The sequence below is a fragment of the Oryx dammah genome, unplaced genomic scaffold (genome assembly GCF_014754425.2).
Source record: "Oryx dammah isolate SB20612 unplaced genomic scaffold, SCBI_Odam_1.1 HiC_scaffold_2, whole genome shotgun sequence".
Classification (NCBI taxonomy): domain Eukaryota; kingdom Metazoa; phylum Chordata; class Mammalia; order Artiodactyla; family Bovidae; genus Oryx; species Oryx dammah.
The window spans coordinates 24010527-24031315 of record NW_024070186.1 but is presented as its reverse complement, the minus strand read 5'-3'; the positions used below and the strand labels follow the sequence as shown (position 1 = coordinate 24031315).

Genomic DNA, 20789 nt, shown 5'->3' with positions numbered 1-20789 from the left:
AATACTGCTGCATCAAGAAAGGTGGACTAAGACAATGACAGGTGGGAGACGACGACAGCAGAGAAAGAGAGCATCGGTTTACCAATACCAAGAACTGCACTGGTATTTTAACAATAAAACAGTTACCCATTTAATAATGAGAAACAGAACTTGACTGTTTTCATTTTTATTTCTTCAATCCTAGAAAATTCTGTTTATTTTTCTTATTTGTTATATTTCTTCTTTGGTGAAGTTTCTATTCAAATCCTTTGCTTATTTCTGTATTTGAGACAGTGAAATAAGATATGGTTAATAGTTAATACAATTAATTCATGAAGAACCCTTTGTTTTGTTGAATTCTTATACTGTTTAGGATATATTTCTTGGCTCTTTAGATTCAATGATTATTACTCTTTTTTTGTGCCAATCCTATAATACTATCATAATTACTGTTATCTAAGTTTTATTACCTTTTCCCTCATATTTTGAATTATGATTCCTTTTTATGTTCCAACATTCTTTGATGGTCTCCCAGATGAATTTCTGCATTGTCAGGTTTTAAGAAAAATCTGATAGGAATTTGATTATAATTACAGTAAACTTATGAATTTTGAAGGAACACTGATATCACTATAATATTCAGATTTTCCTTCCACAAACATATAAATCGTAATTCCAACACTCCTTTCTTTCTTTCTTTGTGGTTTTTCTTCAGTGTTTCATCCCCATTCTTCTTTTCCTTCAGTGTCTCAACTTTATTGCTGTGTGAATGGATCTTGAGCCACTGTTTTTTCCTCTACTGCCTTGCCTTCAAATCCAAGATGGTGGCTCATATAAAACTATAAAGCTGAATATCATGCAGGTTGGCTGAAGCTCAAGTATAAAGAAGATCCATAGTAAAGGGAGTGAGTGAAAGTCGCTCAATTGTGTCTGACTCTTTGTGACCCCATGGACTATAATTTGTGACCCCATGGGATTCTCTAGGCCAGAATACTGGAGTGGGTAGCTTTTCCCTTCTCCACGGGATCTTCCCAACCCAGGGATCGAATCCAGGTCTCCCACATTGCAGGCAGATTCTTTACCAGCTGAGCCAGAAGGGAGTACCTACCCAATAATTCTTAAGTGAAAATACAAAAGTGCCCAAGAGGAATAAGTGTTATGGGGCAAAAGACTACAATATAGCAATGGAAGGAAATACATCTTTAAAAAAGATGTACATCCAGGAGACAGGGAAGAAATAGCACCAAACACAAAAAACGATGTGCCTTTTCAGAAAACCATGATTTTAAAGAGTTTTTGGGTAAGGATAAAAGAGAAGGAAAATCAAAGGACACTATCAAGAAAGTATATTAGGATAACTGTATGAGAGCTATTAAGACTATATTGTTTTTGTTTGTTTTGGCCATTCTATATGGCATGTGGGATCTTAGTTCCCTGACCAGGGATAGAACTTGTGCCCCCTGCAGTGGAAGCATGGAGTCCTAATCATTGGATCTCCAGGGAAGTCCCAGGACTATATCTTAATATGGGTGATAAAAGTGGTCCTGAAGCAAAATACAGAACTGTTAAACAATTTAAATATCCAGATTAAATTGGATATTTAAATATTAAATTTAAACTATTAAAACAGTTGTCAGATAAATTCCTAAACTGACATAAGACTCTTTTATTTCTCTGAAATTTGAGAAACTAAAGAGAAATCCTTCTCTAGGTTTGAAAATCAGCAAAACAACCAGTTAATAAGGTCATGACAGAAAATACAAGAAAGTATTGTTGTGATGTTAGAATTTGAAGGAATCAAGGGAGCGAATACTGGCCAGAGTCAGACATACTGCTTTTAGCCAGTGCTGCCTAATAAAACTTTCTGTGTTGATGGAAACATTCCATGTCTGCCATGATATGGCTGCCATCTGCCACGTGTGGCTACTGAGCACTTTAAACGTGGCTACTGTAACTGAAGCACTGAATTTTAATTTTATTTAAACATTTTACATTTTGAAATTATTTTAGACTCACAGAAAAGTTACAAAAATAATATACGGAGTTCCCGTGTGCCCCTCCCCCAGTGTCCTCCAACGGTAACATCCTATATCACCACATCACAAGGATCAAAAGCAGGAAACCGATGATTAACAGACCTTATTTAGATTTCACCCGTTTTATATGACTCACTCCTTCCTTTTCTTTACTTCCTCCCTTCCTTTTACAGTAAGTACTACCGCAATCAGGATACAGAACTACCCCTTCACTCTTCAGAACCCCTCACACTACTCTTTTGTAGTCACACAGTAAACAGACCACTAAACTGTTCTGCGTCATTACGATTCTGTCATTTCAAGAACATTTATGTAAGGCATACAGTGTTTAAGCTTTTGACACTGGTTTCTCTCACTGAACTCAATGATTTTGAAAGTCATTCAATTTACTGAAGATTTCAACAGTTCATCCCTTTTTATTGTTAAGTCTATTGACTGTATCGATATACCACAATTTGTTTGCCCATTCACCTGTTTAAGCATATTTATGTTGTTTACAGTTTTGGTTATTACAAATAAAGCTGCTGTTTTTGTATAAACATGGTTTTCATTCCTCTATGGTAAATAACCACATTTACAAGTCTGATGGTTAGGTTGAATGTTAAGCATATTTTTAGAAGAAACTGCCAAACTATTTACCAGAGTGGCTACACCATTTTACATTCCCACCAGTAATGTATGAGAGATGGCTGATTCTGCATCCTCTTCAACATTTGTGATTGCCAGTATTTTCTACTTTAGCCATTCTAATAGTGTGCTGTATTATCTCAATGGAGCTTTAACCTATATCTCCCTTCTAGCTAATGACACTGAACATCTTATCCTATGCTACTGACCAGCCCCATATGTCCCTAGAGAAGTAGTGTTTAAATATTTTGCCTATTCTTATTAATTCCAAGTAATTTCTTTGAAAGCCATATGTGGTTAGAGGCCACCATATTATGCAGTATAGTTCCAGTTAGTAGGAAGGCAGCTTTCAGAGATTCTGAGACTTTAAAACAAAATATGAAGAAAAAAAAAGAGAAGATATAACAAAAATGAAGACTGAAAGGTTTTAAAAATGAAATCTGATGACCCTGTCATAAGTAATCTTACTGAGAAAGTGAAGTGGTGGGAGGAAGAGCTAAAGAACTAATTAAAAATTTAGGTCTTTAAGTTTTGAAGGGACATGAATATCACAGAGAGGGAACATAAAACTAAATCCCAAGGGATGGCACCAATTTCAATAAGAAGTTTACAGTGTAAAATGATTTGGATTTTTTCTTTTAAGGTAAGAGAAATGAAGATTACTCTCCTGGTATTTGGTTCAGATTCTGTGGGTATCAAATTCTGCCTTTTTGTTTAGACCATGATTCAACTGATGCCCAATTGTACGGCTGGAATCCTAGACATGGAATCTAATCCAATTATTCTTAATCAGAGATACAATCTAACTCAGAACTATGATGCTATCTTATGTCTCTCAGTAAAAGCCAGTCTGCATGGGTTTGAATCCCACACCTGCCACCAACAGCTATGTGGCCTTACAGAAGCTGGTTAACTTTTATCAGCCTGTTTCACCTGCAAAACAGAGATAATAATACTAATCATCTCATGAGGATTAAGTGAATATGTTGAATGCTTAGAACAATGCCTAAGACACCAGAAATACTCAATAACTGTTAGCTGTTACTGGTATAACTCACTTATCCAGCATTTTCTACTCTGAGCCAGATGTTGGTGGGATGATGCTGAATAATCTTGGTGATGGCCCTCAGCACAATCACTATTTAATCAGGGAAACCAGGGAGGCAAGTACAGCATGGATCAGGAGCACAAAGGTGGGGGTTCTCTTTTCCATTTTGCTCTCAAAATTAATACATGTTCTCAGAAAAGTTAGAAAAACACTGTAATTACTCATATCACAATTCAGAAATAACCATTGTTAATATTTTTATGAATGAACATCAAGAAATTTTGTGAAAGTATGTTTTACAAAAAAGTTATTTTCTTAGGATATATTCCAAGGTGTAAAATGCTAAGCCAAAAGGAGTGTGTGTATATGCCTATTATTTTTAATGGTTCTAGAAACATACATCCATTTTCTGCTCTCCAGAAAAATGGCAAATGTATATTTCCAATATCAGTGTAGGAGTGGGCCCATCTTTTCATGCTCTCCTTGAGTGATACCACTCTTTAAATCTTTGCCAATTTGATAAGATGAAAAAGTGAACTGCATGTTTCAATCTGCACCTAAACATCTATTTACCTAGTAGACATTTTGTGTTCATTCACAAAGCCTTTCTTCAAGCCCTTTTGTCCATTTTAAAAGAGAGTATCTAAATCAGACCTCAAAGTCAGGAAAGGCTTCCCCAAATAAGGGAGGTATGTACCTATTCTTGAGTTCTAGATTTTGTCTAACTAATGAGAATTAGATAAGAAGGAGAGGGAGAACACTCCAGAGGGAAACATACATGTGAAGGCTCAGAGGCCTAACATGGCACAGTGAGTTCAGAACAATGATAGTTCCAGATGAGTTCACTGGGGGTGAGGTGGGATGGGGAGTGTACAGACAGGCAAGAGGGGAGGAAACCACAGGCGCAGGAACTGGACCACAGACTGTTTTGTGTGCTAACCTCAGCAGTCTGAACTTTATTCTGAAAACTATGGGAAAAGAAACAAAGACTTTTAAGCTGGGAAGTAACATGATGAAGTTTATGTTTGAGAAGGACATTCCAGCAGTTGAGTGAAAGTGTGGAAATCAATTAGGAGGCTAATGTAATAATCCATTCAATAAGTGCTAAGACTCTAAACCAAGTAAGTAGGTGGCAGAAGTTAACAAACATGAAGGCACTGATTAAACAGTCAGTGAGAAAGAATTCACAGAAAAGGAGGAGGAGAGAGTAAAAAGGGAGGAATCTTGGGTTTCTGATTTAGGTACTAGAGGACGAATATTATCACTTCCAACAAGTTTTTTTTTTTTTTTTTTTCGTTTCATGGGACGTGGTCACAGAAAACACGAAGGGTTTTATTCTGAATGTGTTGTTTGAAGAGGTAACACAAATGGATCATCCAAGTGGTGATGAGTGGATGAAATGTGAATGTAAAAACCTTCAGGTCAGCAGCAAGATCTGGGTGGGAGAGGCAACTCTGAGAGGTCACTCAAGAGTGTATGCATATAGTGAGAAGGGCTCTGGGTTGAGGATCGTAGACATTTCTGGGTTCAAGAGAAGAACAGAATTCTTAGGAGAGATCCTAAGAAACAACTTTCAAGGATGTTGAAGGAGAAACTTTCAAAATGGACATCATTAGTGTTGGGTGCTGCTGAGAGATCAAGAAAAAACAAAAATTACCCACTGGATTTGCCAGTGTGAAGGTCACTGGTAACCTCACTAAGTGAGATTTCAAAAACCAACAAACCCCAAAGACTATGGCATAGTTTCAAAGACTAGGTATGCATAAGAGGTATGTATAATTAAAAATATCTGTCAATAGAAGTCCAAACGAACTAAGTAAAAAAAGTCATAAATGGTAAGAAAGCACTGTATTCTAGTTTGAGATTTTTCTTTCTAAATGGCACATGAAAAGAGTGTTTTACAATGTTCAATTTGATGAAATATCAGTCTAAACATGTCATATCAGGGGTAGAAAGCAGAGAGGGAGGGAAATTAAGACATGATATTTTGAATATTTACATTCATTCCTCCTCAGGTCTTTCTGCACATTGCCTGCCCACCTCCCCCAAGCCTTTCATCTTTTCTGTTCCTTCGTCTCCACAATGGGCCTGAGTCTGTTTTCCCAATTTCTGTCTAAGTGGTTCATATGCACTCAAAGTGGTTCAGCGGTCATTCAACAATTCCTATTACTTCCACGTTAATTGGTGTATGACTATGTTAACAAGTACTCTCCAGTGGTTCCTGGTATTCCTTCAGTGCAAATATCCCGATGAAGTGGATTTCTTGTGAAACAAAGGTACAGAGGCAGCCAACAAAAAAAGTTAGGAGGGAGAACTGGATTTTGAAGGTGAGAGCCTTAGCAGGTGAAGATGAGATTTAACTGGTGGGGAAGATCCCCTAGAGAAGGAAATGGCAACCTACTCCAATATTCTTGCCTGGAAAATCCCATTGAGCCTGGCAGGCTATAGTCCATGGGGTCTCAAGGAGTCAGACACAACTGAGCACGCACATGCATATAAGCACAAAGGAACTCAACAAAGGTACAGAGAACTGGCAGATACTCTGCTATATAATCAAGAGAGAGCTTTGTGTGTTTGGGGAAGTAGCAGGAGTTTGATATTGGTGAGGCTGAAAGGGTACAGTACGGACTTTACAGTTTTAAGTTCTCCCTCAAATATTAAGAACAAAAATAGGAATGTAAACTCGATCTTCAAAGAACCTAAGAGACATCAGTAACCCCAAATCACTGTATATGAAGACAGAAAACTGCAGCAGGATAGTAAGTGACTTAGCAGGGTAGAGAAGGAAGGGATACTAACGACAAACAAACCAATTCCCCCTGCACAACCCCAGAAGGCCCAGGTTAGGAGGTACCAAGAACCACAAAAAATGGAATAGGGGAGGACGGAACACAAGGGGAGTGCTTAAGAATTTGAAAGGAATAGAGTTCTCCCCACCCTTACTCCACAAACTCAGAAAATCAACCCTCCTTTCCTGCTAAGACAGGAATCCTATTTGTTGGTGAAAAAACCTGAACCAGAAAAACACCAACCTCAGGCCACCACACACAAAAAGGGTGATAAAGGACTTAAAATTGAGTAAAGGTCTACTTTCTGAATAAGCCCACCAGCCTCCTTATCCCAGCTCAAGTCCAGTTCAGTCACCAAAACCAGTTTATTATCTCCAGCTCCCAGCCCTGACTATGGGTTAAATAATTCTTTTTCTGGCGATTAGAAAGCCCATCTGATCACATGATCACCTTACAGAGAAGCCCACTAATTGACAAAAGAACCCTATTCCTTTCAAACTTTCAAACACCCCGGCTGTGTTCACTAATTGACAAATGTTACTCCAAAACAGAGCTTCCTCTCAGCTCTCTGAGTGCCTGCTAAGTTGCTTCAGTCATGTCTGACTCTTTGCTACCCTATGGACCCTAGCCTGCCAGGCTCCTCTGTCCATGGGATTCTCCAGGCAGTACTGGAGTGGGCTGCCATGCCCTCCTCCAGGGGATCTTCACAACCCAAGGATCAAACTCACGCCTCTTACACCTCCTGCATTGACAGGTGGGTTCTTTACCACTAGCTCTACCTGGGAAGCTGCTCAGCTCTTAGAGTCTCACTTTTATTTTAAATCAGCTTTACTGATGTACAATTTGCAGAGTAAAAATGTTCATATTAGATGTATAGTCCAAGGAGATTTAGCAATAAACACTGTCCTAGAAGAGAGGGAAAATTTGCATTGCCCTAAAACTATTTTTGTGCCCCTTCCCAATCAATTTTCCTACCCTGCAATATTTGACAACTGCTCATCCGAGTCCTATCACCATAGATTCGTTCTGCCAGTTCTAGATCTTCACATGACTGAAGAGGTGTATATACAACACGTACATACATTTTCAGTCTGGCTTCTTTCATTTTGCATAATGGCTTTGAGATTCATCCCTGTTACCGCATGCATCAATAGAATATACCGTTTTACTGCATAGCAGATATCCTACTATATAATTAAATATACCCAAATTCATCTTATCTATTCAGTTAATGGACATTTGGGTTCTTTCTAGTTTGGACTATTATGAATTAAAACTGCTAAGAACTTTCAAGTGAAAGTATTTTTTGTCAATAGCATTCATTTCTTTTGGGTAACTAACAATGGAATTAATGAGTCATGAGAAGTGTACATTATATAAAAACCTGTAAAATAGTTTTTCAAAGTGGTTCTGCCATTTTATGGTCTCATCAGCAACACTCAAGAGCTCTAGGGGCCCTACAATCTTTTGGATACTTGTCACTTTCCTTAATTTTAGTCATTTTAGCAGGTGTGATGGAGAAGGACATGGCAACCCACTGCAGTGTTCTTGCCTGGAGAATCCCAGAGACAGAGGAGCCTGGTAGGAGGCCATCTATGGGGTCGCACAGAGTCGGACACGACTGAAGCGGCTTAGCAGCAGCAGCAGCAGCAGCAGGTGTGAAGTGGTATCCCACTGTGGTTTTAATTTGCATTTCCCTGACGACTAATGATGTTGAACAATTTTCATACGCTTTTTAAAATATTGGGGTACAGTTGCTTTATAATGTTGTGCTAGTTTCTGCTCTACAACAAAGTGTCATATGGTTATTATTAGCAATTCATATGCATCTTTTTTTGGTGAAGTTTCTATTCAAATCTTTTGGGTTGCTTTTGACTACTGAGTTCTAAAAGCTCATTTACATATTTTAGATGTAGATATTGTCTCTTGGTCTATGGCTTTCCTATCCAGTTTCTGAGCAGTAGCTTTTGAAGAATAGGAGATTTTAATTCTACTAATTTTATTAATCCAATTAATCAAATTATCTTCTGTCATTAATAAATTTGTATCCTGTCTTAAAGATTTCTGTCTATCTTAAGGTCATAGATGCTTTAAGGTTTCAAGTATATGTTTAGGTCTGTGATCTATTTTGAATTAATTTTCATGTATGGAATGAGGCTGAATTTTAACATTATCCTGCATCACTTGTTCAAAAGACTGTCCTGTCCCCACTGAACTGTGTTGAAGCCTCTGTTGAAAAGCAAATCACCATATATATAGATTTATTTCTGGATTCTCTATTCTTTCTGTCTTTGTATATACCAATACCATTCTGTCTTAATTATTGTAGCTTTATAGTAAGCCTTAAGATAATAATGTAAATGCACCATTTCTTCTTTTTCAGAATTGTTTTGGCTATTCTAGGTCCTCTGCACTTCCATAGTGATACTGGAATCATTGTGCCTATTTTCACAAAGAAACATGCGGGAGTACTGAGTGGAATTTCATTTAATCTAAATCATTGGTGACAATGGAGACCTTAACAATATCAAGTCTCCAATCATTATAATCCATGAACATAAATGTATCTCTCCCTGTATTTACATGTGCTTTCATTTCTCTAAGAAACGTCTATAGGCCTTTCATTAAATTTACTCCCAAATATTTCATGTTTTATGATGCTAATACAAATGGTACTGTTACACTAATTTCATTTTCCACTGTGTTTGTTGTTGGTATAGAAAAATACAGTTGATTTATGTATGTTGATCTTATCACTTGCCACTTGGCTAAATTCATTTATTAAAGGATTTGGGGGGGTAAATTCCTTGGGATTTTTCCATATAGACTTCATATTGTCTGAGACTAGAGAGTTTTACTTTTTTCCTTTCCAATACTTATTGCCTTACTGACTATTGCACTGGTTAGAATCTTCAGAAAATACTGAATAGAAATATGAGTTCAGAAATCCTTGCCTTGTATCTGATCTTAGGGAAAAGTACTCAGTCTTTCACCATGATGACAGCTGCAGGTTTTTTAGTAGATGTCCTTTATCAGATTGAGAAAGTTCTTTTTTTTTTAATTTAAATTTATTTTAATTGGAGGCTAATTACTTTACAATATTGTATTGGTTTTGCCATACATCAACATGAATCCACCACGGGTGTACACGTGTTCCCCATCCTGAACCCCCCTCCCACCTCCCTCCCCATACCATCCCTCTGGGTCATCCCAGTGCACCAGCCCCAAGCATCCTGTATCCTGCATCGAACCTGGACTGGCGATTAGTTTCTTATATGATATTATACATGTTTCAATGTCATTCTCCCAAATCATCCCACCTCTCCCTCTCCCACAGAGTCCAAAAGACTGTTCTATACATCTGTGTCTCTTTTGCTGTCTCGCATACAGGGTTATCGTTGCCATCTTTCTAAATTCCATATATATGTGTTAGTATACTGTATTGGTGTTTTTCTTTCTGGCTTACTTCACTCTGTATAATAGGCTCCAGTTTCATCCACCTCATTTGAACTGATTCAAATGTATTCTTTTTAATGGCTGAGTAATACTCCATTGTGTATATGTACCCAGGGATGCAAGGATTCTTCAATATCCACAAATCAATCAATGTAATACATCACACTGACAAATTGAAAAATAAAAGCCATATGATTATCTCAATAGATGCAGAGAAAGCCTTTGACAAAATTCAACATCCATTTATGATAAAAACTCTCCAGAAAGCAGGAATAGAAGGAACATACCTCAACATAATAAAAGCTATATATGACAAACCCACAGCAAACATTATCCTCAATGGAGAAAGTTCTATTTCTAGTTTGTTGAGATTTTTAGAAAAATCTCATGAGGTGGTTTAGTTCTGTTAAATACCTATTCTGAACCTGTTGAGATGGTCACATAATTTTTACCCTTTATTTAGCTAATGTGATGGAAGAGGGGTGAGAAAACGGAAATTCAGCTTCAGGTGTGGGCTGTTTTCGTAGGGCATCCAGAAGAGATACTTCCCATTCAGATGAATATACATGGCAGTAAAGAGACAGGAGTTGAAAATAAAAACTTGGGAGTAAGTGTCAGATAAAGTTTTAAAGCCACAAGAGTGGACAAGACTGATCTGCACAGAATGAGAAATGAGACAAAGATAAAACTCTGAGGAAGACTGATATGTACAGGGTGAAGAGCAGGATGCAAGGAAGGAGACAGAGAATGCATTTTCAAAAGGCAGGAAGAGAACCAGCCAAATGTGACATGGAAGTCAAGGGAGGAAAGTGCTACATTCTTCCAACATTCTGAATTCCAAACAGCTTGTGTACCAATAAACATTTAAACTATACTTTTCTTTTCTACATGTTTCTCCCTAATTTCATGTAGAAATCTGAGGAGCTAATAAAACCTTAAACAGCATACATATAATGATGGAAAATAGAGAATGATGTTACACAAATTTTTATGTTGCTATTTGTGTGTTCTATTTCAGGAAACACCTGGAGCAGAGAGTATGAGGTAAAGAACTTCCACCACTTATCTCAGCTGATGAAAGGGTTCAAGAAGAAAATGATCTGCATAAATCATAGACGCAAGGGATGACTGTTTGAATATCCATGTTATTTAAATAGGACATTCTGGAGACTAGATAAGGAAAAATTGTAGAAAAGCACCTAAAACAATTTTTTTTTAACACAGTACATAAGGTGTGATGATTCAGAAGGAATGAGTCATTTAGAAATAATAAGATAATCTGCCTGGAAAACACCGGCACTCTGTAGTGGATGACTCAGTATGGAAACTGATCCCAAGAGAACAATTTAGAGGGATACAAAAACATATACTACAGAGCTACTTGTAGGATAAAAAAAGGAGACCTGGAATATTTTATCTGTTGTGTTCACTTCAAAAATTGTTGAGAAAATAAATTAAGAAATCTCATAGAAGGCAATATTTTTCTGATGCTCAAAGAAATTATATATATGAACATGAAAGAACAATTAACGTTCTAGGTTTAACGCTGACGTCTTGATGAGACTAAAAGTAAAATAAGAACATCTCAGCAGCAGGCCTAATTTGAGCATACTGGAACTAGGAAGTGCTTAAAGACTTACTTTTTCTTTACTTCAGTGGAGAAGGAGGAAATGTGGCTGAGGGAAAAAGCACCAGGTGGGCAGGCAGGAGTTCCTCGTCCAAGCTTCTACTTCTGCACTGACAAACTCAGTAAGATGGTCAAGTCAATGCCCTCACTGGGATTCACCTTCTCTTCTGGAAAAATAGGACAAGAGATGGTTCTGGGGTCTAGGGAACACAAGAAAAGCAAAACATTCTTTCTTGCTTTGAAATACAAAAAAAGCAATATTTTACCTAAAAACTATTTTGTATTTTTTTTGATATGGGAAGCACAATAAAGTGGCTATTAATTTTTTAAAAATATTTATTTATTAGGCTGTGCTGGGCTTTAGCTGAGGCATGCAAGAGCTTTAGTTGTGGCATGTGAACTCTTGGTTGTAGCATGTGGGACCTAGTTCCCTGACCAGGGATCAAACCTGGGCCCCCTGCATTAGGAGTACGGAGTCTCAGCCACTGGACCACCAGGGAAGTCCCTGAACTGGCTATTAATTTTTAATGCATGTAATTTGCAAAACTACTGATTTCTGAGTACTGGCTCTAAGTGGCAAATAATGAAGTTAAACTTTGTGCATGCGTGCATGCTCACTCACTCAGTTGTGTCTGATTTTGCAACCCCATGGACTGTAACCTACCAGCCTCTTCTGCTCATGTGATTTGCCAGACAAGAATACTGGAGTGGGTTGCCATTTCTTTCTCAAGGGAATCTTCCTGACTCAGGGATCAAACTGAATCTCCTGCCTCTCTTGCATTGGTAGGTGGACTCTTTACCTTTGAGCTACCTGGGAAGTCTGGTGGTTAAACTTTGACCATTTTATAATTAAAAAATTCTCTATAATACATTCCAAAACATCAACAATAGCTATCTCCGTTGCTGGTAGTACTTTAAGTTATTCTGATTCATATATTTCCCTTTTCTAAGGCTTTTCTTATTTTGGAGCAGATCATATAAAGATAAAATCACATTCTGTAGATGAAAATCATTTGGATGATTTAGAAGAACATATATATAACCCAGCTTAATAAACATTTGATGCTACTACAAGCCAGGTATTCTTCAAGACAAGTAAACTACAAATCCTATAATTTTGCCTCAAGCGAGCTTACGGTGTAAGTAGGCAGAGAAAATAATATTTTTTATATCAAGAAAGGCACCCCAGAGAGCAGGACTGCCAAGCCCAGTTTGGAATGGATCAGAAGCAGTGGCTGCTGAAAGAAAGCGAAGATGCCTTATGGATAAAGAGGGCCAGGCAGGAGGACGTGGCCTGGGAAATATGAGGAGCTCCTGGGAGTTTGGTGTTATTTCAATGTCAAGTGTGAAGAGAGGCTTCTAGGTGCTACCACTAAAGGGGTGGGGAAGAGGCAACAGCATCAGAGAATCCTCGAGTGGCTTCAGTCGAGGTGGGGGGACTCAGTCAGGTTTACACTGTGGGCGTATCACTGTGTAGTGCTGCAGAGGACAGAGCTGGGGAGGCAAGACCAAAGCCAGGCAGAGCAGGCAGAAGGGCTCTGCAGAGAGATTTCAGAAGAGAATCAGTGAGGCTGCAAATGAAGGCAGCTCAAAGGCTTATGTGACTACCTGTGATCACGAATCTATGAGTACAATCTGAATGTAAGTTATCTTTATTTCCTTTTTAAAATTTCTTTTTCTTTTTGGTGCTGAGTTTCTGTTGCTGTGTGGACTTTTCTCTAGGTGTGGGGAGCAGGGGCTAGTCACTCTTGTGGCTTCTCTTGCTGTGGAGCCTCACGTGGGCTCAGCAGTTGTGGCTCCCAGGCTCTAGAGCACAGGCTCAAAAGTTGTGGTACACGGGCTTAGTTGCTCCACAGCATGTGGGATCTTTCCCGATTAGGGATTGGACCTGCGTCTCCTGCACCGGCAGGCAGATTCTTTACCACTGAGTCACAAGGGAAATCCATAAGTTATCTTTAAATCCTGTTCTTTTCTGTATCCCTGTGCAAGTACAAATTCTGGCCAAAGCTGACAACAGATCCTACATTCAGTTTTATTAGGTAATTATGGATCTTTAAAAAGAAAAAAGGACTATTTATTAATGTATAATAAGTACCCCAAATGTTTAGGGTATCACAGAAAACAAGCAAAGCTCCTGACTGCAGGAACTGACAAAATAAATGAGGCAAAAAAAGAATAAATCAATCCTTTCAACTGGGGTATACAGGGATATACTGGGGGGCACTTTTGGGCCTTGATGGAAATCACATTCTAGTGACAGTTCCTTTTAGAACATAATTTTTACATCCACCTTTCTTTTTCTGACAAGTTTATTGTGGTACAAGTGAGCAGAGAAGCTCTCCAGAGGCAAGTGGGCAAATCTAGGTGATGACCAGGAACCTGGAATAAAATAAATAGAAGCCTGAGTCAGGGGAAAACTTGCTTGAACGGGACAATAACAGACCAGAGAAAAATCCCCGAAGATGGCATGGATGGCAGTAGCTGAGGAGGAGTCTGGAACTGCTTTGAACATGGCTTGGATTTGACAGATTGAAGTTAAATAACTGCTTATTTCTTAAACAACAGTTTTAATCTTTGTAAAAGTAATGACTGAGAAATAAGGCATGACTGCTGGAAAAAAAAAAAGAGAGAAAATACAAAGAGGAAAATAAAGATCACACCCAGAGACAGTATCAATATGAAGATTTTCCCTCTTTTTGACTTTCAACACACACATAAATATACACATAAATAGACATGTGGAATTTTGCAAATATTTATCAATTTTTAAAACAAAAGTGAGACAATTATAGTTTATTATTTGCCTTTTCCACTTAAGATAGGAAAACACCTTTTCATGAAAATGAAAATAAATGGCATACATCCTAGATACAATCTGTGGACATACCAAATTTACTTGTTCAGCTCTTTACTAAGGCACATTAAAGCTCTATGATAAGAAAGGTACATAAAGGAAGCAAGCAGCAAGCAAATAATAAAACCGACTTCAGCTGTGGCAGTATTTTCAATATTTTAAAGGTGGAAAGAGGTAAGACATGGAAGCTCATGAGATTTTAGTGTTCCAGACACAAGATGAATAATGTCTGATTCTGGAATTCTTTGTGGATGAAGAATTTCCAAAAGGGAAGCTGGAAAAAAAAGAAAAGACTGCAGCCCAACACACACTAAAAATGAAGTAATTTCAAATCTTCACATCTGCAGAACAGATAGAATGTCAAAGACAGTACCCAGACAACCAAAAGCAGTGGGTGGACTGCCAGGGAAAAACCAAGTGCCATTCTGGTGATCATCCATAACCACGGCTTTCCCAGGAAGTGACACACTGTGCTCTAACACAAAGCACACTGACCCTTTCTCATCAGACGCTAGGCCACCTTAAGACTTCATGGACCCTCTTCAGGCCTCGCTTCCTCCAGCGCTTGGCTGGGCTCTGTGAATTACAAACTGAGCTCGTCAGAGTTCCCTTGGAAGCTGCCAATACTAGCCATTTCCCACTGCAATTAGAATAGCTTTGCTGTTATCTGCTTTACTAGGCTGGCCAAAAAGTTCCTTCCATTTTTAAATAAAAATAAAAGACACATTTTTCATTTTCACCAAGAACTTTATTGAACAATGTATTCACTGGTTTGTTCCACTATCTTCTGCCATTTTTCAGGCAACTTCATAATTCCATCTTTGCAAAACTTTTTCTCTTTTTGAGCAAAGAACTGTTCCAGGTGCTTTTTAGTCTTTTAGGGAATTGAAATTTTTCCATTAAGAGAATTTTTTAAAGACCGAAATAAATGGAAATCTGAAGTTGCAATATCTGATGAATATGGTGGATGAATCAGAATTTCCCAGTGAAGCTGTAACCGTTTTTGCCTGGTCATCAAAGAAGCACACAGTCTTGCTTATCCTGATGAAAGATTATGAGCTTCTATTCACAAATTTTGGACACTTATCATCAACTGCTGCTTTCAGTTGGTCTAACTAGGAGCAGTACTTGCTGGAATTAACCATTTGGTTTTCTGGAAGGAGCTCATAACAGAGGACTCCCTTCCAATCCCACCATATACACAACATCACCTTCTTTGCATAAAGACTGGCCTTTGGTGTGGTTGGTGGTGGTTCATTTCGCTTGCCCCATGATCTCTTCTGTTCCACATTATTGTACAGTATTTACTTTTCATCACCTATCACAATTTGTCTTAAAAAAAGGAATGTTTTAGTTATGTTTCAGTAGAGAATCACATGTGTAAATATGGTTAAGAAGTTCTTTTTCTATTAACTTATGCAGAATCCAAAGATCAGAGCAATTTAACATAACCAAGCTGGTGTAAATGACTTTCAAATGTTTACTGATTTGGATATTTTGACTAAGTTGGCTATCTCCCTTAGTGTAGTGTTGATTGTTCTTAATTAATGTCTCAGTTTGATCGCTATCAACTTCAACTGTTCTACCATAAAGCATCGTCCAGCAAAGAATCTCTAGCATGCAACTTTGCAAACTACTTTTGACATGTTCAGGCTTCCCTCATAGCTCAGCTGGTAAAGAATCCACCTGCAATGCAGGAGACCTGGGTTCAATCCCTGGGTTGGGAAGATCCCCTGGAGAAGGGCAAGGCTACCCACTCCAGTATTCTGGCCTGGAGAATTCCATGGACTGTATAGTGCATGGGGTCTCAAAGAGTTAGACACGACTGAGTGACTTTCACTTTTCACTTGACATGTTCCATCAGTCACAGCACCTTCTCTATACACTGCAAAAATCTTTCCTTACATTTCAGTTGTGTTTTTACTTTTCTTGAAATAATAAAGCATAATATGCTGAAAATATTGCTTCTTTTCTTCCATTTTCAATATTAAAATGGCTACACAAAAAATTCACCTATTTTGGTAAGTTTTCTAAAAAATGTGCACTGATATGACAGCTGTTTTAACAATACAACCTAACAAAATTGTGTTGAATGAAGTTAAATACACTAAGCCCTACTAAAGCCATCTTACAGAAAAAAACTGAATGAACTCTTTGGCCAACCCAATATATATTGGATGGATCTCTAAAAAATATTTTTTTTAAAAAACTACAAATAGCTCAAAATTATTTTTAAAAATCATGTAATTAAAAAAATAACATTCACCATTCAGATTGTTAATCACAAAGGGAAAAATATAAATTTATAATGAAGGGATCTGAAAGTCACCACCATAACAGCTTAGTTAAACTTAGAATCACTAAAGGTGGGATAATCAGATAATATGTACCTCCCAATTGGATGTAATATGAAGCCTGAATATCATGCATGGACTTTTCTTGCCAAGAATATTTAGCTTTAATCAAACTTTCAGATTTAACATTCAATTATAGGAAATATAGGCAATAGAGAAATAAGTTTTAAACCACCATAGGTGAACAGAGAAGTTCATGATATGGCTCATTCTGTAAGACAACTGGCCAGGTCTCTTCAATAAGTCAGTATTATGAGGGAAAAAGCACATGTGTGGAGCTTGGTTGTAGGGAAGAGGGCATGATAGAAAGACTATCAACTATAAAGGCTCTGAGGTGGGAACATGTCTTAATATTTTAGCAAGGTGAGAATGCCAGTGTGACTAGACTTTGACTTTTACTGAGTGAGATAGAAAGCTACTAAGGAATTTTAAGCAGAGAAATTACATGGTCTGATTTATTTTTAAAACAAGATCATTTTAGTTGCTCTTATGGGAACAGACTACAGGGGACACGGGTATAAGTAGGGAGACCAAAAAAGGGGGCCAAATTTGCCTAGAATATTCCAGGCAAAAGATGATGTTGGCTTGAACCAAGTGACAGTAGAAGAAAGGTGAAAAGTCAGATTCTGGATATATTTTGAAATAAGAGCCAATGGGACACATGTGAGGGCTTTGTGGAAAAGAGAGAGGTCAAGAGTGAATCTATTTTTTTTTAAACCGTTGTTTTCCTGAACAATTGGAAGAAGAAAACTGAGATAATTCAGACTGGGAAGACTGCAGGAAGAACCAATTCATTGGTGGGAGATGAAGCAGTGATGGCAAGAAGGTCAGTAATTCAATTTTGGCTGTTACTTTTGAGGTGCCTACTAGACATTCAGATAAAGATGTGCAGAATGCTGTTAGAGAATTAAACCTAGACTTCTGGGGAGAGATTTAGGCTAGTATAAATCTAAGACTCATAGTTAAAGCCTTGAGACTAGATGAGATCACCAACGGAGGGAATACAGAAAGAAAAGAAATACATATATACCCTATAATAAATCTTTTCTTTAAGATTCTACAGAAATCTCTGTTTCTATATAGGAACAGAATAAGAAGCAACCAAGGCTAAGCCTAGGTGCTGTTCGACAGAACTGCCTGAGATGATGAAATATTTTATATATCTGTGCCATTCATGTGGCTACTCAACACCTGAAACATGGCTGATGCAACTGAATAGTTGAAAATTTAAATTAAGTAGCTACATGAGCTAATGGCTACAGCAGAGGAGTAGCTACAGTACTTAGAGCCTGAGGGAATGAAGCGGAATCAGCAGAGAAGACAGAAAAGACGCGGTCAGAGAGGGAGGAATTGTGAGACAGCTCTCCATGGGTCTCTCACGTTTCTGTACACACTGCAAGCAAGGCACTGCCTGTCTTGATAATTAGTGATAAGATAAGTTATATAATATGACAGTTCCACATGATCTTTTTCAAGAATGTCTGTATAGCAAATGACCTTGAACACTTAATACTGCTTCCCTCTGGAGCAAAGAGAAGGCATGCTAATTGCCCATCATAAAAGATTTGCATTCTCTAAGATCAGGCTTCCTTTCTAATAACACAACCTACCATGCCGGTAGCTGTAGTTTGCCCCCTTTCACATTGCCTCAGAGTGACTGGGGCTAAGGGAACCAGTACAAAAAGACTCCTACTGTGGCTACTGCTATTGCTGTGTTTATTACAGACAATTCACCTGTCTCTGATCCATAAGTCTTGTGCCTTCTACCACCATTCATGAAACTAATGGAGTTTCTGTAGTGTAGTGGTTATCACATTCACCTCACACCATTCATGAAACTGGCAAGCTAAACTGCTGGCTTACAAACAGGGTAAAATCTAAGATATTGCACAGTTCTTGACAAATATTTTAAAGTGAATAAGGTATTTCAAGGAGGAGAGACTGGTTAACTCTGTTCCTGAATGTTAAACTAGGTAAGTATAAAGAAATGTGTTGATAAAATTTGGGAAGCAGAAGTATGACTGGCTTGAGTTAAAAAAACAAACAAACAAAAAGAAGGGGAAGACAGAAACTATTGATAGAATATAGACAACACTTCCAAGAAGTTTTGCTGTGAAGTTTAACTGAAATAAGGCAATAGTTAGAGAGGAAGGTGGAGTCAAGGAGAATTATATTTTAAATTGCATATTTTAAATATGCAATACAAGCATATTTTCATGTATAAGACAATGACTCAGAGAGGGTAAAACTGATATAAGAGAAAGAATTACAAAGCAGTTAGGTTAATAGGAAAGAAAGCAGAGTATATGGATACTATGGCAAAGAGTGGGTAGGTATGGTGGTGAAAGCTTTTGAAAGCTCTTTTTCTTCTGTTTCTTTTCTGAACTAGGAAGTATGGTCAACAGTTGAAAGTGAAGAGTAGGGAGGAGATGGTGAAATATGTAAGGAGACTGAAGACATGCAATAATCATCTAGGGAGTATGATTGCCAGGGAGCACTATGGGCCCACTTGAGGTTATGACCATTAATTTGACAAGTGCCTAGCCACATGGTTTTATAGGCATGGAACAGGCAAAGAATTGGATTTATCAGTGCTGTGGATTAGCCAGGCAAGGACCTGAGGATGTATGCAAAGGAGAGATGATGATGATGACGATGGACTCCAAGCTTCTAACCTACCTCCAGAAATTGTAACCCATCACTGAGCCCTACAGAACACATGTATGTGTAGACATCAGCAAATTCCCCAGATCTTGGATCTCTTCTCTGACACTTTCTTCAACTTCCTCTACTTTCTTATTTAAATTGAATCTGTACTTTCCCCTGAGGATGCTGCTTTCCCTGTAGCCCTCTTAGATGACGACTCTTTTCCACACCCTACAAACATGAGGCCTGGTGGGAGCCCTTCCTGTTCTGCGCTGGTTCGCTGCCTGCCCACCCCCTAAACCCCTGCTCTGAGTCGCATACCATTCAACTCTATCACCCACCTGCCTTCCTTACTGCAGGATTTATTGCAAAGTCACTCCCTTTCATTCCTTGATTTTGGCTTTTGGCTCACTGTCATTCCAACAGTATTTCTCGTGTATTTCCTATTGATTTTGATAGTCAAATAGATAATTCATCTGATATCCTGGCCTCTTCGGTTCTTGACCTTTTCTCTATAATGTTAAACATACTGACCTTGTTCTCTACTCTGCCTCAGCAACTTTCTCCCATGGTCTTACCCTAAGCCTTTAGAACATCCAAAAGTATATGTTAAGAGCCACACGTCTGAAGGAGTAGCATTTACCCAAAATGTGCTAGTGAGCTGAGAGTGAAGTGGGCTTCCCTGGGGGCTCAGTTGGTAAATAATCTGCCTGCAATGCAGAAGACCTGGGTTTGATCCTTGGGTTGTGAAGATCTCCTGGAGAAGGGAACGGCAATCCACTCCAGTATTCTTGCCTGGAGATTTACAAGGACAGAGGAGCCTGGAGAGCTACAGTCCATAGGACCACAGAATCGAACATGACTGAAGTGATTTTCACTTTCAGAATAAGAACATCCTCTCTAGGACTCCACTGGCAAAGTCAAGAAGATGGTCATTCATCAGGCAAAAGACCATCCTCTGCAGGAATTATGCTACTCTCACCAGCAGACAATGAGACAGCAAGAAAGAGAACTAGGAATACTCCTTTGAGTACTCTTATTGTGGGCTTGTATTCCTTAGATGCAGGGGAGAGGTATGTGTGAATGCCTGGGAGGGAGAAGCAGAGGCATGCTGCTGTGTTGACTGATCCTTGTTGAATGGGACTTGCAAAGGGAAGATTAGTATTATCACTTCAAAAGTATTCATATGCTAGGTATTGTGTTGAACACTTAAATGCATTTTCTAATTTATTTTTATGCCAGCACTGAACACAGTGTAATCTTTATTTCACAGATGAGTAAACTGAGGCTAAGTTAAAAAAAAAAAACAACTTGCTCATATTACATACTTAGAAAGTGGAAAAACTGACTGAGCATAATTTTCTCTAACATCA

The 20789-nt window shown here is 38.2% G+C and overlaps 1 protein-coding gene across 3 annotated transcripts in view; it reads right to left on the bottom strand.

The window, feature by feature from the left end:
• The window catches only part of PPP2R3A (protein phosphatase 2 regulatory subunit B''alpha), a 242383-nt gene that overhangs the window by 180177 nt on the left and 41417 nt on the right, over window positions 1-20789 (bottom strand). For 2 of the 3 annotated variants that reach the window (XM_040233113.1, XM_040233133.1), the window contains exons 2-3: window positions 13853-13941; window positions 11572-11729 (exon numbers count right to left, since the gene is read on the bottom strand). The gene's annotated coding sequence lies outside the window, so the exon portion shown is untranslated. Of the gene's footprint in view, window positions 1-11571; window positions 11763-13852; window positions 13942-20789 lie in introns of all 3 variants that reach the window. The other variant, XM_040233119.1, reaches the window with a different exon arrangement.